This window comes from Astatotilapia calliptera, chromosome 8, assembly GCF_964374335.1.
Source record: "Astatotilapia calliptera chromosome 8, fAstCal68.1, whole genome shotgun sequence".
Lineage (NCBI taxonomy): Eukaryota > Metazoa > Chordata > Actinopteri > Cichliformes > Cichlidae > Astatotilapia > Astatotilapia calliptera.
The window spans coordinates 13,012,682-13,025,945 of NC_137429.1; the positions used below are offsets into that span (position 1 = coordinate 13,012,682).

Below are 13,264 nucleotides of genomic sequence, written 5' to 3' on the forward strand. Positions count from 1 at the left end.
TTGAAGACGTTTCACCTCTCATCCGAGAAATTTCTTCAGTTCTAGGGTCAAATGGTGGAGTGTCTCAGATTTAACGGTGTGTTCACACCGAACGCGATAGAGGCAGGCGGAGCGTCAGGTTTACATGTAAAGTCAATGGAAAGGCGCGCTGACCCGCGATTGCGGCCCCCGCGAAAATTCGGAAGCGTTTTGGCGTTGCGAAAACGCAAAAACGCCAGAAACGCGCGTGAGTGTAGGGCGTTTCAGGCGTTTGACTCGCGAAAAAATCCACGCGCGTGAGTTTATGTGTTGCATTTTGTGCATACGCGCGTTTCGCCTCCCCCGCTCGAGTTGGAAAAATCTGAACTCCAGCGTAAAATCGCGCCGCGACAACCAATCAGGAGCCTGGTGACGTGGCTGTTACCTAGTTCAAAGGGGCAGATCCAGCCAAAGCCATTCATTCTGCATTCAAAATGGAGGAGAAACTAATCAGTGCTGTGGCAAATCATCCAGAATTATACGATGCTACCTATTATGCCGCCTCAGACACGAGAATTCGTGAAATTCCAAATTTATAAATCAGTTTTTGAAAACAGCACAGCTGTGCTAAATTTGGAAACATTGGACCCTAATGATCAGTAGTTTACTGATGAGGCAGCAGCTCTCCAGGGCAGAAACAATGTTCTTATGTTTCTCCTCCTTCTCCCTGAGGCTCTTCCACTCCAAGCTGGGTCCTTTTTATCCCTGTCTCTCTGTAAATAGTTAGATCTCATATATTTATGTTATTTATGTCCTTTTGTTACTGAATTTGTATATTTTATTCCTGTCTGTCTGTAAATAGTTGATGTCATATATTTATCCTTTTGTTACTGAATTTATATATTTTATCAAATAAACATTTATACTGACAAATGTCTTTGTTCTACTACACAGCAAATATTGGCACCGGACTTGACAAAAGTAGAATTTATTTCATATTACACCAATAACAAAACATACTAATACAGTGGGATGCATAAGTTTGGGCAACATTGTGAAAAGTAATTATTTTCCTGTACAAATCGTTGGTTGTCACAATAAAAATTGTCAGTTAAATACATCATATAGGAGACACACAGTGATATTTGAGAAGTGAAATGCAGTTCACTGGATTTACAGAAAGTGCAATAACTTTAAACTAAATGAAGCAGGTGCATAAATTGGCAACACAAAAAAAGAGGAATAACATAAATATGTAGTGTATATCAATGTGTGTGTCTCCTATATGATATATGTAAGTAACATTTTTTACTGTAACAGCGATTCATACAGGAAAATAATGACTGTGAACCTTCACAGACACTAATAATAAGGTTGCCCAAACTTTTGCACCACACTGTATATAGGAACATAGTGAAGACAAGTTGCAGAGTAAAAAGAGGTTAGTTTATTTTGGAGTAGAGCTCCATTCATTAAGAAAATGTTAAAAAGACAGGAACACTCTTTAGAGGTTTGTGGGTGGCTCTTAAAAGAGCCGTTGTGGGGAAGTCGTTCAGACTTCAAACAGGCTACTCCTTTGGTTGCCAAGACACAGCTCCCTCTGCCGAGAAGTGAGCCATGAACTTCTCCCTCACCAGGACAGCCTCTCTGGAGGAGTTGTTTGCTGCCACACGACCCAGGCCTTGCAACGGCTCCACCACAGCAGGCGCCACACCTCCCACAGCAGGTGCCCCTCTCTCGTCCACACAGCGCAGAAAGTTGTGGAGAACACACGTTGCCTTCACACACTTCTCGGCAATTTCAGGACGGAGCTCCATGGCGCGCCGATACAACCTCCACTGTGAGGAGAGGATACCGAAGGCACCCTCCACTATCATCCTGGCCCTGGAAAGGCGATAATTAAAGACCCTCTTCTGTAAAGGGAGGAGGCGTCCAGGGAAAGGTCTCATGAGCTCACGCCGCAGCGGGAACGCTTCATCAGCCACAAAGACGTGGGGCTGGGCTCCACGGTGTTCTCCACCAGGTAGAGGCTGGTCTGGAGGCAGATGGAGAGTCCCAGCCCGAAGAGCCTGACCAAAGGTGGAGTTGGCCAGGATACCACCGTCGCTGGTCCTCCCGTACCCCCCAACATCAATGACGCGGAAGCGATGCTCTGCATCCACAACCGCAAGGAGAACAATGGAAAAAGTTCCCTTGTAGTTGTGGAACATGGATCCTGAGTTGGGGGGTGCCTTCGTCTGGACGTGCTTCCCATCCAGAGCTCCACAGCAGAGAGGGAAGTTCCAGCGCTCCTGGAATCCCTCTGCAATGGACCGCCAGTCTTGAGTTGAAGGCACAGCCATGAAATCGTCCACTAGACAGTCCCAGATGGCCGTCGCTACCTGGGGGATGATCTGGCTCACCGTGGACACACCGACTCGAAAACTGAACGCGATGGTCCTGAAGGAGTCCCCGGTGGCAAGGAACCTGGACAACAGTGTTCAAAATGAGTATTATGTGTACTTCAGTTACAAAATACATTATAGAAATTACAAAACATGAATCTTGCATAGAAAATTTTGTAAATATAAGGATAATTACATGATATATATTTGGTATAATCTGGAACAATCTGCCGTGATTTTAAACAAATATTCAACTATCCCAGAATTAAACCAGGTCTAGATGTGAAAAGGAGTGAGTATCACTACAAAGGTTAACCCACATTGGTCCTAGTACAAGTTTGATATCAGCAAACACCGAGAGCATACCTATGACACCACAGCCATGCTATCATTCAAACACTGATAACAGCATAAATCGAATTAAATCGGGACCTGATGAGACCGTCAGTGTATCACTACAAATATTGTGAAGTCGTGTCGTACCAGTTTGCTATCGGTAAACACCGAGAGCATTCACTCTTAGCATAGCACATCCATGTTAGCAGTGTATAAATGGATGGTTTAGCATATATTAGCGCAGGTATCATTACAGGACTACCGTATTAAACACTTTTACTAACCTCAGGCAGATGGACAGGCGCTCTGCTGGTGGAATTGAGCGCCTGTAATTGGTGTCTAGGCGGGCAATTCTGGGACCGACGCGGGAAAGCAGGTCCTCAAACTGGCCGAGTGACAGGCGATGATATCGCTGGAATCTGCCGTCATCCAGGCGCAGCTCCTGTAGCAAATGGTGAAACTCACCAAACTGATCACGCGTCTCGAGGACCTGATGGACCCAGGTACGGCGAGGACGTCTCTTACGCCGCTGCTCTGCTCTCCACAGTAAATAAAGAAGGGAGACTCTCTCTTCAAGCGCTAGCTCGACAGCTGCCATCTTTCAAAGATACCGGTCTAGCACAACTTCCTCCCACATCCCTCCCACATCCCTCCCACATTTCCGGTTCACGCGCGTGAAAATATGATATTTTGGGGCGCGAGCGATTTTTCTTGGACACGCGTAGAGGTCGCGAATGTGCAGGCGTCAAGTTAGGGGCGTTTTGGCGTTTTTTCACGCGCCCATCGCGTTCGGTGTGAACACACGGTAAGGCCTGTGGGAGTGTCTGCCCAAGAGAGACTATGGACCCTCTAATGATCCTCTCCCTAATGACACGAGCCAAAGTGTGAAAACGGGTGTAGGTCACAAGCAACCAAGGATTCGGGTGAGCTCATTGTGAAACCTAGCCCCAACCTATCATGTGATTTCCTGAGGTCAAATGGCCCAAGATGTGAGTGGGCGTTAAGGCTTCTGGGAAGGTATCTCAACACTGGATTATAGATGTCACACAGTTGGTTCCCTATGCCACCACCTCTGTTCAAAGATGGTCATTCACAGTGGACATAGATGTAACGGAGCAGTCTGTATCTGCAGTGAATTTGGCTGTGTGGAACAATTGATTTTGCAAAACATTCGGACTCCGGTAGACGCATGAGAGAGGTACTTGAGGTCAGTATCTTGCACAAGGATATTTGGCATGTAGATTAAAGCATCCCATCACCAACCTGGTAGGTGACCTGCACTACAGAAACCCTGACACTAACTAAATCAGATTTCAAGTTCATAACTTATCAAAGCAGTTGCCATTTGGTGGCAACTCCTTTATTGACAGAAGACATGACATATCATGTCAGTCTTACGGTTAATGAGCAAGGAATGTCAGGAGTGGGATTTGAACCCACGCCTCCAGGAGAGACTGCGACCTGAACGCAGCGCCTTAGACCGCTCGGCCATCCTGACACATTTGCACTTGTTGATACAGAATCCACATGACAGGCTAGCAGATCAAGACACCTTTACAACTGATCAGATTGGCAGACTATTACACCTCTTCTTTACCAACACATATTCAGCTGAGATTCAAGAAGTCACTTTGATGAGTGGTGAGACTTTTCTTCAACTATCTGATAAATGAACGTGACCAAGTTGCAGTACAGAAAGGAACTGACTTCTACTTCACATCTAAAGCACATTTGTGAGATTTGAGGTTTAGAGCTATGTATTTTTGCAGGCTGAGATCCAGTTGGTGAAGGAACTTGTAATGGATGTCTGTGAAGGTTCTGTCATCCAGGTCATTGTAGTCTAAGGAGCTTGGAAACTTCTTTAAACTTCTTTAAGTTGCTTGAAGACGTTTCACCTCTCATCCGAGAAATTTCTTCAGTTCTAGGGTCAAATGGTGGAGTGTCCCAGATTTAAGGCCTGTGGGAGTGTCTGCCCAAGAGGGACTATGGACCCTCTAATGATCCTCTCCCTAATGACACGAGCCAAAGTGTGAAAACGGGTGTAGGTCACAAGCAACCAAGGATTCGGGTGAGCTCATTGTGAAACCTAGCCCCAACCTATCATGTGATTTCCTGAGGTCAAATGGCCCAAGATGTGAGTGGGCGTTACGGCTTCTGGGAAGGTATCTCAACACTGGATTATAGATGTCAGACAGTTGGTGCCCTATGTCACCACCTCTGTTCAAAGATGGTCATTCACAGTGGACATAGATGTAACGGAGCAGTCTGTATCTGCAGTGAATTTGGCTGTGTGGAACAATTGATTTTGCAAAACATTCGGACTCCGGTAGACGCATGAGAGAGGTACTTGAGGTCAGTATCTTGCACAAGGATATTTGGCATGTAGATTAAAGCATCCCCATCACCAACCTGGTAGGTGACCTGCACTACAGCACCCTGACACTAACTAAATCAGATTTCAAGTTCATAACTTATCAAAGCAGTTGCCATTTGGTGGCAACTCCTTTATTGACAGAAGACATGACATATCATGTCAGTCTTACAGTTAATGAGCAAGGAATGTCAGGAGTGGGATTTGAACCCACGCCTCCAGGAGAGACTGCGACCTGAACGCAGCGCCTTAGACCGCTCGGCCATCCTGACACATTTGCACTTGTTGATACAGAATCCACATGACAGGCTAGCAGATCAAGACACCTTTACAACTGATCAGATTGGCAGACTATTACACCTCTTCTTTACCAACACATATTCAGCTGATGTTGGAGGTTCCATTTTTAGGGCAGAAATACCGGGGTTACTCGCATATCTCACGGAGGAATAAACCATACACACGTTGTTTAGAGTTTTACATCAGAGGGACACACCTTCCTCTGCGCCATCATTTATTGCACACACACTTCCGTATTTATACCTTTCAGGTTAAGAGCACATACATATATGATAGGGCAACACCCCCACTTGCTCTTAACACTATACATTACACATGATATACATATTTACATGATATTCACATATCAACGTTTTATGTTCCAAACAAAATATGCGTAAATTTATCTATTTTCACTTTACTTACAGACTTAGTCATGATGTCTGCTACCATGTCTTCTGTTGCACAATACTTAACTTGTACTTCCTTCTCAGTTATAGCAGACCTAATAAAGTGATACTTGATATCGATGTGTTTACATCTTTGACTGTTTATAGGATTTTTGGACAATGCAATTGCACCTTGATTGTCTGCAAGAATGGTAACTGGTGAATATTGCCTTTTAATGTCCATGCCATTAAGTAGCTGTGAGAGGTATAAGCTTTCTTGTACTGTGGCGGCCATCGCCATGTACTCTGCCTCGCACGTTGACAAAGCTACTGTAGCTTGCTTCCTGGTTTTCCAGCAGATCACTGGCCCATTTTTGGATAATACAAAACAATAACCCGTTGTACTTCTCCTGTCACTCAAGTCTGTGGCCCAATCTGCATCGCTGTATGCTATAAGATTTAGGTTTCCTTCTATCCTTTTATAGCACAGCTCTTTGTTTAGTGTCCCCTTAAGGTAACGTAATACATGTTTTGCTGCTGTCCAATGATGCTCTTTTGGCTCAGACAGGGATTGTGACAGTTTGCTCACTATCCAACTCAAATCTGGTCTTGTACATGTCATTAAGTAAATCAAACTGCCCACTAATTCTCTATATTTTCCTGAATCAACTGATTCACCATGTGCACCAAAATCATTTTTGAGTTCACAAGGAGTAGAACGTGGCTTACAGTCAGACATTTTGAACTTTTCCAGGATTTTTGTGATGTACCGTGTCTGATTTAGTCTTATCTCATGGTTCTCTTGTATACAGTCAATACCCAAGAAATGTTTGAGCTCACCAAGATCCTTCATTTTAAATTTCTCATCCAACATTTGTTTCACGTTTCTGATAGCGTCTTCACTGTTGGCAGCTATGATTACATCATCAACCCAGATGATAAGAATCACTGTCTCACTCGCTGTCTGTCTGGAATATACACAATGGTCTACAGGATTTTGTTTGTAACCTTTTTCACATAAATGGTCATGTAACATCTTATTCCAGTTCCTGCCAGATTGTTTCAAACCATATAGTGATTTGTTTAGTTTACAGACCAGTTTTTCACCTGTGTCTGACTTTACTTCAAAACCTTCTGGTTGCTGCATATACACCTCACAATCGATTGGGGCGTGCAAATAAGCAGTCTTCACGTCCATTTGATGGAGTTTAAAGTTGTGCTGTACTGCTAATTGCATCAGCGTACGCACTGACGTCATATCTGCAGTCGGCGAAAAGGTTTCTTTGTAATCAATGCCTTGAACTTGGCTATAGCCTTTAGCAACATATCTTGCTTTAAATGTTTTAGTCTGATTTGGGTTCTCTTTTATCACATACACCCATCTCCCCCCCACTGCATTTTTACCTTCTGGCAGCGTGGTTAAAGTAAACGTATTATTGTCTTTCAAGGATCTTATTTCATCTTCCATAGCATCTGACCAACACTTAGAGTTCGATGACTGCATAGCTTCTTCAAAAGTCTTTGGTATGTCGTACATCACCCTGTAACAGTAATCTACAGTCAGTGATGTTTGGTCGTCTTCTGCAGTTTGGACATAGTCTTTCAGGTAATCTGGCCTTCTCCTGTTTCGTTTGGGATATCGTTCAGACTCTGTTCTATTACTCTGTTTGTCTGAGTTTTGTGCATCATTTATGCCATTGTCCTGAATGTCACTTTCAGGTTCCAGGATCATACTTTCATCTGATCTCTGGTCATTCCCTGTTTTGTCCTTTCTAGCGGGGTACTTCAAGATGTCCCCTGGAGTCAAATCATCATCTCCATTGTCATCAACCTGAGTGGTCTGGGTTTGGTGCTCAACTACACTTTTAGTGAGGAACTTGACCAACCTATGTCTAAGGACTCGTCCTGTTTTAGGGTAGTAGATTAGATATGACGGACTGTTTTTATCGTAACCCACAAAAACTCCTTCGTCACATCTTGCATCTAACTTTTTTTTGTTGTGCCCGTAACCATAGCAAACTGATCCAAAAATCCCCATCCTCGACATGTCTGGCTTCTTTCCTGTCAGCATGTAATAAGGGGTTTGCTTTGTGCGTCTGTTGTAACACCTATTACGAATTACTGCGGCAGTCATAACAGCATAAGTCCATAATCTTTTTGGCAGGTTACTTTCGATCAACATACACCGTGCCATTTCAAAAAGTGTTCGCCATTGTCTCTCGGCAGTCCCATTCTGATGAGGTGAATACGGCGCTGATGTCTCATGCCTTATCGTGTTTTTATTTAACAATGTCTGAAACTCTTTAGATGTAAATTCAGTTCCATTGTCTGATCTGATTCTCTTTACTTGCCCATAGGGGGCGACGTCTGCCAAAAACTTTTCAGTTGCTTTTACGGTGTCACTTTTAGCCTTTAGAAAGTACACAAACATTGTGCCTGAGTAATCGTCAGTAAATGCTAACGTGTACCTGAACCCGTCTTTAGCTTCTGGTTCTATCGGTCCAGCTAAGTCAGTGTGCACTAGCTCTAATGCTTCTTCTGCTCTTTCATCAGGCTCTCTATTCCTGGTTTGGATAAATTTGCCTTTTGTACACACTTCACAGTCTTGGTAATGTTTAGCTTTACCTTTTATTTTCATACCCTCGGTAATGTCCTCTAGTTTAACCAAGTCTTCATAGTTGCAATGGCCGAGGATTTTGTGCCAAGTTTCTACATCATGACAGCCATTGCATTCGTCGTTGTCAACATAATGATCAGATGTAACACTGTTCAAATAGTATAGGCGTTCATATTCACTTATCTTAAACCTTGTCCCGTTCTTATGGATAAGCTGGTTGCAGCCCTTCTTGAAGGTTACTGAGGCTCCTTTGGCCGTTGCCGCCTGAACCGAGAAGATATCTTGCGGGTAAGAGGGAATGTAAAGTGCTCCCTCCAGTGTCGCCTTCACCTTTCGTCCCTCGCTGTCTTGTAGATAGACCTCCACATCTCCCCTCTTCAGTGCGACCCCACTCGTCCTCGTTCCGTCAGCTAATTCCATGAAGTGTCTTCCAGGTGTGAATGTCTCATCAAAACTCTTAAATCTCTGAATGTCCGTAATAATGTGAGAAGTGGCCCCTGTATCGACCATTAGGCCTCTCTGTTTCAGCCCTTGATTTCCACAGTCTTTGGCTTTGAACGCGAAACTATGATCTTCTGCATCAGTTACGTGTTTAGCAGTAATCTTCTTTCGTCGGCGACAGTCGCTGTCCTTATGCGTTGAGCTTTTACAGTAACCGCACCACTGCTTCACTTTTTGTTCTTTCCTTTCGGTCTTTGTGTAACACTCACGTGCTATATGACCCTCTTTTCCACAGTTGTAACATGTTATTTCTGCATTGTCTCTCTCTTTCTTCCAGTTATTTGCCTTCATCACATTGTCTTCAGAACATGTGGCCTTTTCGGTGCTCTCGTAGCTTCTTAATTTAGCTTTGAATTCACTAAATGTCATTGCTTTGTCACTGTGGGTTACATGTATGGCAAACGGCTTGAAAGATTCAGGCAACCCTTTTAGCACCATTGCAATAAGCAGTCCATCACTTAATGTCTCTTCTGCATTCCTCAGAGCTGTAATGGCAGTCTCAGCCCTTATCATATAGTCTGTGACGCTCTCAATGGGAGTTTTCTGTAGCGACGTTAGCTCCGTGTACAGGCTAATCACACGTGGTGTACCCTTACCGGCGTAGTGCTCTCTCAGAATCTCCAACGCTTTTCGTCCGTCATCCTTGGCATCTCTCATCACGAGTGAAAGACTTCTATCATCCAATACTTGGATTAGCTCTGCATAAGCTACTTCATTCTTTTCATCCAAGTCCTTGTCTTCTTCCTCCGACTCGCCGGGCTCGTTCAGAATGGCAGCCTTTAGCCCAAGTAGCCGCAGGTATCCCAGGAACTTTGTTTCCCACAGTTCATAGTTTCTCTCGTCTCCGTCGAAGCATAGACGGTTCCACCGGCTTCCCACATCCCTTCTGGGCCCATAACCTGTTGGAGGTTCCATTTTTAGGGCAGAAATACCGGGGTTACTCGCATATCTCACGGAGGAATAAACCATACACACGTTGTTTAGAGTTTTACATCAGAGGGACACACCTTCCTCTGCGCCATCATTTATTGCACACACACTTCCGTATTTATACCTTTCAGGTTAAGAGCACATACATATATGATAGGGCAACAGCTGAGATTCAAGAAGTCACTTTGATGAGTGGTGAGACTTTTCTTCAACTATCTGATAAATGAACGTGACCAAGTTGCAGTACAGAAAGGAACTGACTTCTACTTCACATCTAAAGCACATTTGTGAGATTTGAGGTTTAGAGCTATGTATTTTTGCAGGCTGAGATCCAGTTGGTGAAGGAACTTGTAATGGATGTCTGTGAAGGTTCTGTCATCCAGGTCATTGTAGTCTAAGGAGCTTGGAAACTTCTTTAAACTTCTTTAAGTTGCTTGAAGACGTTTCACCTCTCATCCGAGAAATTTCTTCAGTTCTAGGGTCAAATGGTGGAGTGTCTCAGATTTAAGGCCTGTGGGAGTGTCTGCCCAAGAGGGACTATGGACCCTCTAATGATCCTCTCCCTAATGACACGAGCCAAAGTGTGAAAACGGGTGTAGGTCACAAGCAACCAAGGATTCGGGTGAGCTCATTGTGAAACCTAGCCCCAACCTATCATGTGATTTCCTGAGGTCAAATGGCCCAAGATGTGAGTGGGCGTTACGGCTTCTGGGAAGGTATCTCAACACTGGATTATAGATGTCAGACAGTTGGTGCCCTATGTCACCACCTCTGTTCAAAGATGGTCATTCACAGTGGACATAGATGTAACGGAGCAGTCTGTATCTGCAGTGAATTTGGCTGTGTGGAACAATTGATTTTGCAAAACATTCGGACTCCGGTAGACGCATGAGAGAGAGGTACTTGAGGTCAGTATCTTGCACAAGGATATTTGGCATGTAGATTAAAGCATCCCATCATCAACCTGGTAGGTGACCTGCACTACAGCACCCCCGACACTAACTAAATCAGATTTCAAGTTCATAACTTATCAAAGCAGTTGCCATTTGGTGGCAACTCCTTTATTGACAGAAGACATGACATATCATGTCAATCTTACGGTTAATGAGCAAAGAATGTCAGGAGTGGGATTTGAACCCACGCCTCCAGGAGAGACTGCGACCTGAACGCAGCGCCTTAGACCGCTCGGCCATCCTGACACATTTGCACTTGTTGATACAGAATCCACATGACAGGCTAGCAGATCAATACACCTTTACAACTGATCAGATTGGCAGACTATTACACCTCTTCTTTACCAACACATATTCAGCTGAGATTCAAGAAGTCACTTTGATGAGTGGTGAGACTTTTCTTCAACTATCTGATAAATGAACGTGACCAAGTTGCAGTACAGAAAGGAACTGACTTCTACTTCACATCTAAAGCACATTTGTGAGATTTGAGGTTTAGGGCTATGTATTTTTGCAGGCTGAGATCCAGTTGGTGAAGGAACTTGTAATGGATGTCTGTGAAGGTTCTGTCATCCAGGTCATTGTAGTCTAAGGAGCTTGGAAACTTCTTTAAACTTCTTTAAGTTGCTTGAAGACGTTTCACCTCTCATCCGAGAAATTTCTTCAGTTCTAGGGTCAAATGGTGGAGTGTCCCAGATTTAAGGCCTGTGGGAGTGTCTGCCCAAGAGGGACTATGGACCCTCTAATGATCCTCTCCCTAATGACACGAGCCAAAGTGTGAAAACGGGTGTAGGTCACAAGCAACCAAGGATTCGGGTGAGCTCATTGTGAAACCTAGCCCCAACCTATCATGTGATTTCCTGAGGTCAAATGGCCCAAGATGTGAGTGGGCGTTACGGCTTCTGGGAAGGTATCTCAACACTGGATTATAGATGTCAGACAGTTGGTGCCCTATGTCACCACCTCTGTTCAAAGATGGTCATTCACAGTGGACATAGATGTAACGGAGCAGTCTGTATCTGCAGTGAATTTGGCTGTGTGGAACAATTGATTTTGCAAAACATTCGGACTCCGGTAGACGCATGAGAGAGGTACTTGAGGTCAGTATCTTGCACAAGGATATTTGGCATGTAGATTAAAGCATCCCATCACCAACCTGGTAGGTGACCTGCACTACAGAAACCCTGACACTAACTAAATCAGATTTCAAGTTCATAACTTATCAAAGCAGTTGCCATTTGATGGCAACTCCTTTATTGACAGAAGACATGACATATCATGTCAGTCTTACGGTTAATGAGCAAGGAATGTCAGGAGTGGGATTTGAACCCACGCCTCCAGGAGAGACTGCGACCTGAACGCAGCGCCTTAGACCGCTCGGCCATCCTGACACATTTGCACTTGTTGATACAGAATCCACATGACAGGCTAGCAGATCAATACACCTTTACAACTGATCAGATTGGCAGACTATTACACCTCTTCTTTACCAACACATATTCAGCTGAGATTCAAGAAGTCACTTTGATGAGTGGTGAGACTTTTCTTCAACTATCTGATAAATGAACGTGACCAAGTTGCAGTACAGAAAGGAACTGACTTCTACTTCACATCTAAAGCACATTTGTGAGATTTGAGGTTTAGGGCTATGTATTTTTGCAGGCTGAGATCCAGTTGGTGAAGGAACTTGTAATGGATGTCTGTGAAGGTTCTGTCATCCAGGTCATTGTAGTCTAAGGAGCTTGGAAACTTCTTTAAACTTCTTTAAGTTGCTTGAAGACGTTTCACCTCTCATCCGAGAAATTTCTTCAGTTCTAGGGTCAAATGGTGGAGTGTCCCAGATTTAAGGCCTGTGGGAGTGTCTGCCCAAGAGGGACTATGGACCCTCTAATGATCCTCTCCCTAATGACACGAGCCAAAGTGTGAAAACGGGTGTAGGTCACAAGCAACCAAGGATTCGGGTGAGCTCATTGTGAAACCTAGCCCCAACCTATCATGTGATTTCCTGAGGTCAAATGGCCCAAGATGTGAGTGGGCGTTACGGCTTCTGGGAAGGTATCTCAACACTGGATTATAGATGTCAGACAGTTGGTGCCCTATGTCACCACCTCTGTTCAAAGATGGTCATTCACAGTGGACATAGATGTAACGGAGCAGTCTGTATCTGCAGTGAATTTGGCTGTGTGGAACAATTGATTTTGCAAAACATTCGGACTCCGGTAGACGCATGAGAGAGGTACTTGAGGTCAGTATCTTGCACAAGGATATTTGGCATGTAGATTAAAGCATCCCCATCACCAACCTGGTAGGTGACCTGCACTACAGAAACCCTGACACTAACTAAATCAGATTTCAAGTTCATAACTTATCAAAGCAGTTGCCATTTGGTGGCAACTCCTTTATTGACAGAAGACATGACATATCATGTCAGTCTTACGGTTAATGAGCAAGGAATGTCAGGAGTGGGATTTGAACCCACGCCTCCAGGAGAGACTGCGACCTGAACGCAGCGCCTTAGACCGCTCGGCCATCCTGACACATTTGCA

At 44.3% G+C, this 13,264-nt stretch overlaps 5 non-coding genes across 5 annotated transcripts; all 5 read right to left on the reverse strand.

Moving 5' to 3' along the window:
• Positions 1-4,093: 4,093 nt before the first annotated feature.
• Positions 4,094-4,176, reverse strand: trnal-cag (transfer RNA leucine (anticodon CAG)). The gene has a single exon. It is a non-coding gene; the product is annotated as a tRNA-Leu (tRNA).
• Positions 4,177-5,238: 1,062 nt separating this feature from the next.
• On the reverse strand, positions 5,239-5,321 carry trnal-cag (transfer RNA leucine (anticodon CAG)). Its single transcript has one exon. It is a non-coding gene; the product is annotated as a tRNA-Leu (tRNA).
• Positions 5,322-10,881: 5,560 nt separating this feature from the next.
• On the reverse strand, positions 10,882-10,964 carry trnal-cag (transfer RNA leucine (anticodon CAG)). The gene has a single exon. It is a non-coding gene; the product is annotated as a tRNA-Leu (tRNA).
• Positions 10,965-12,026: 1,062 nt separating this feature from the next.
• Positions 12,027-12,109, reverse strand: trnal-cag (transfer RNA leucine (anticodon CAG)). The gene has a single exon. It is a non-coding gene; the product is annotated as a tRNA-Leu (tRNA).
• Positions 12,110-13,172: 1,063 nt separating this feature from the next.
• trnal-cag (transfer RNA leucine (anticodon CAG)) lies at positions 13,173-13,255 on the reverse strand. The gene has a single exon. It is a non-coding gene; the product is annotated as a tRNA-Leu (tRNA).
• Positions 13,256-13,264: the final 9 nt, after the last annotated feature.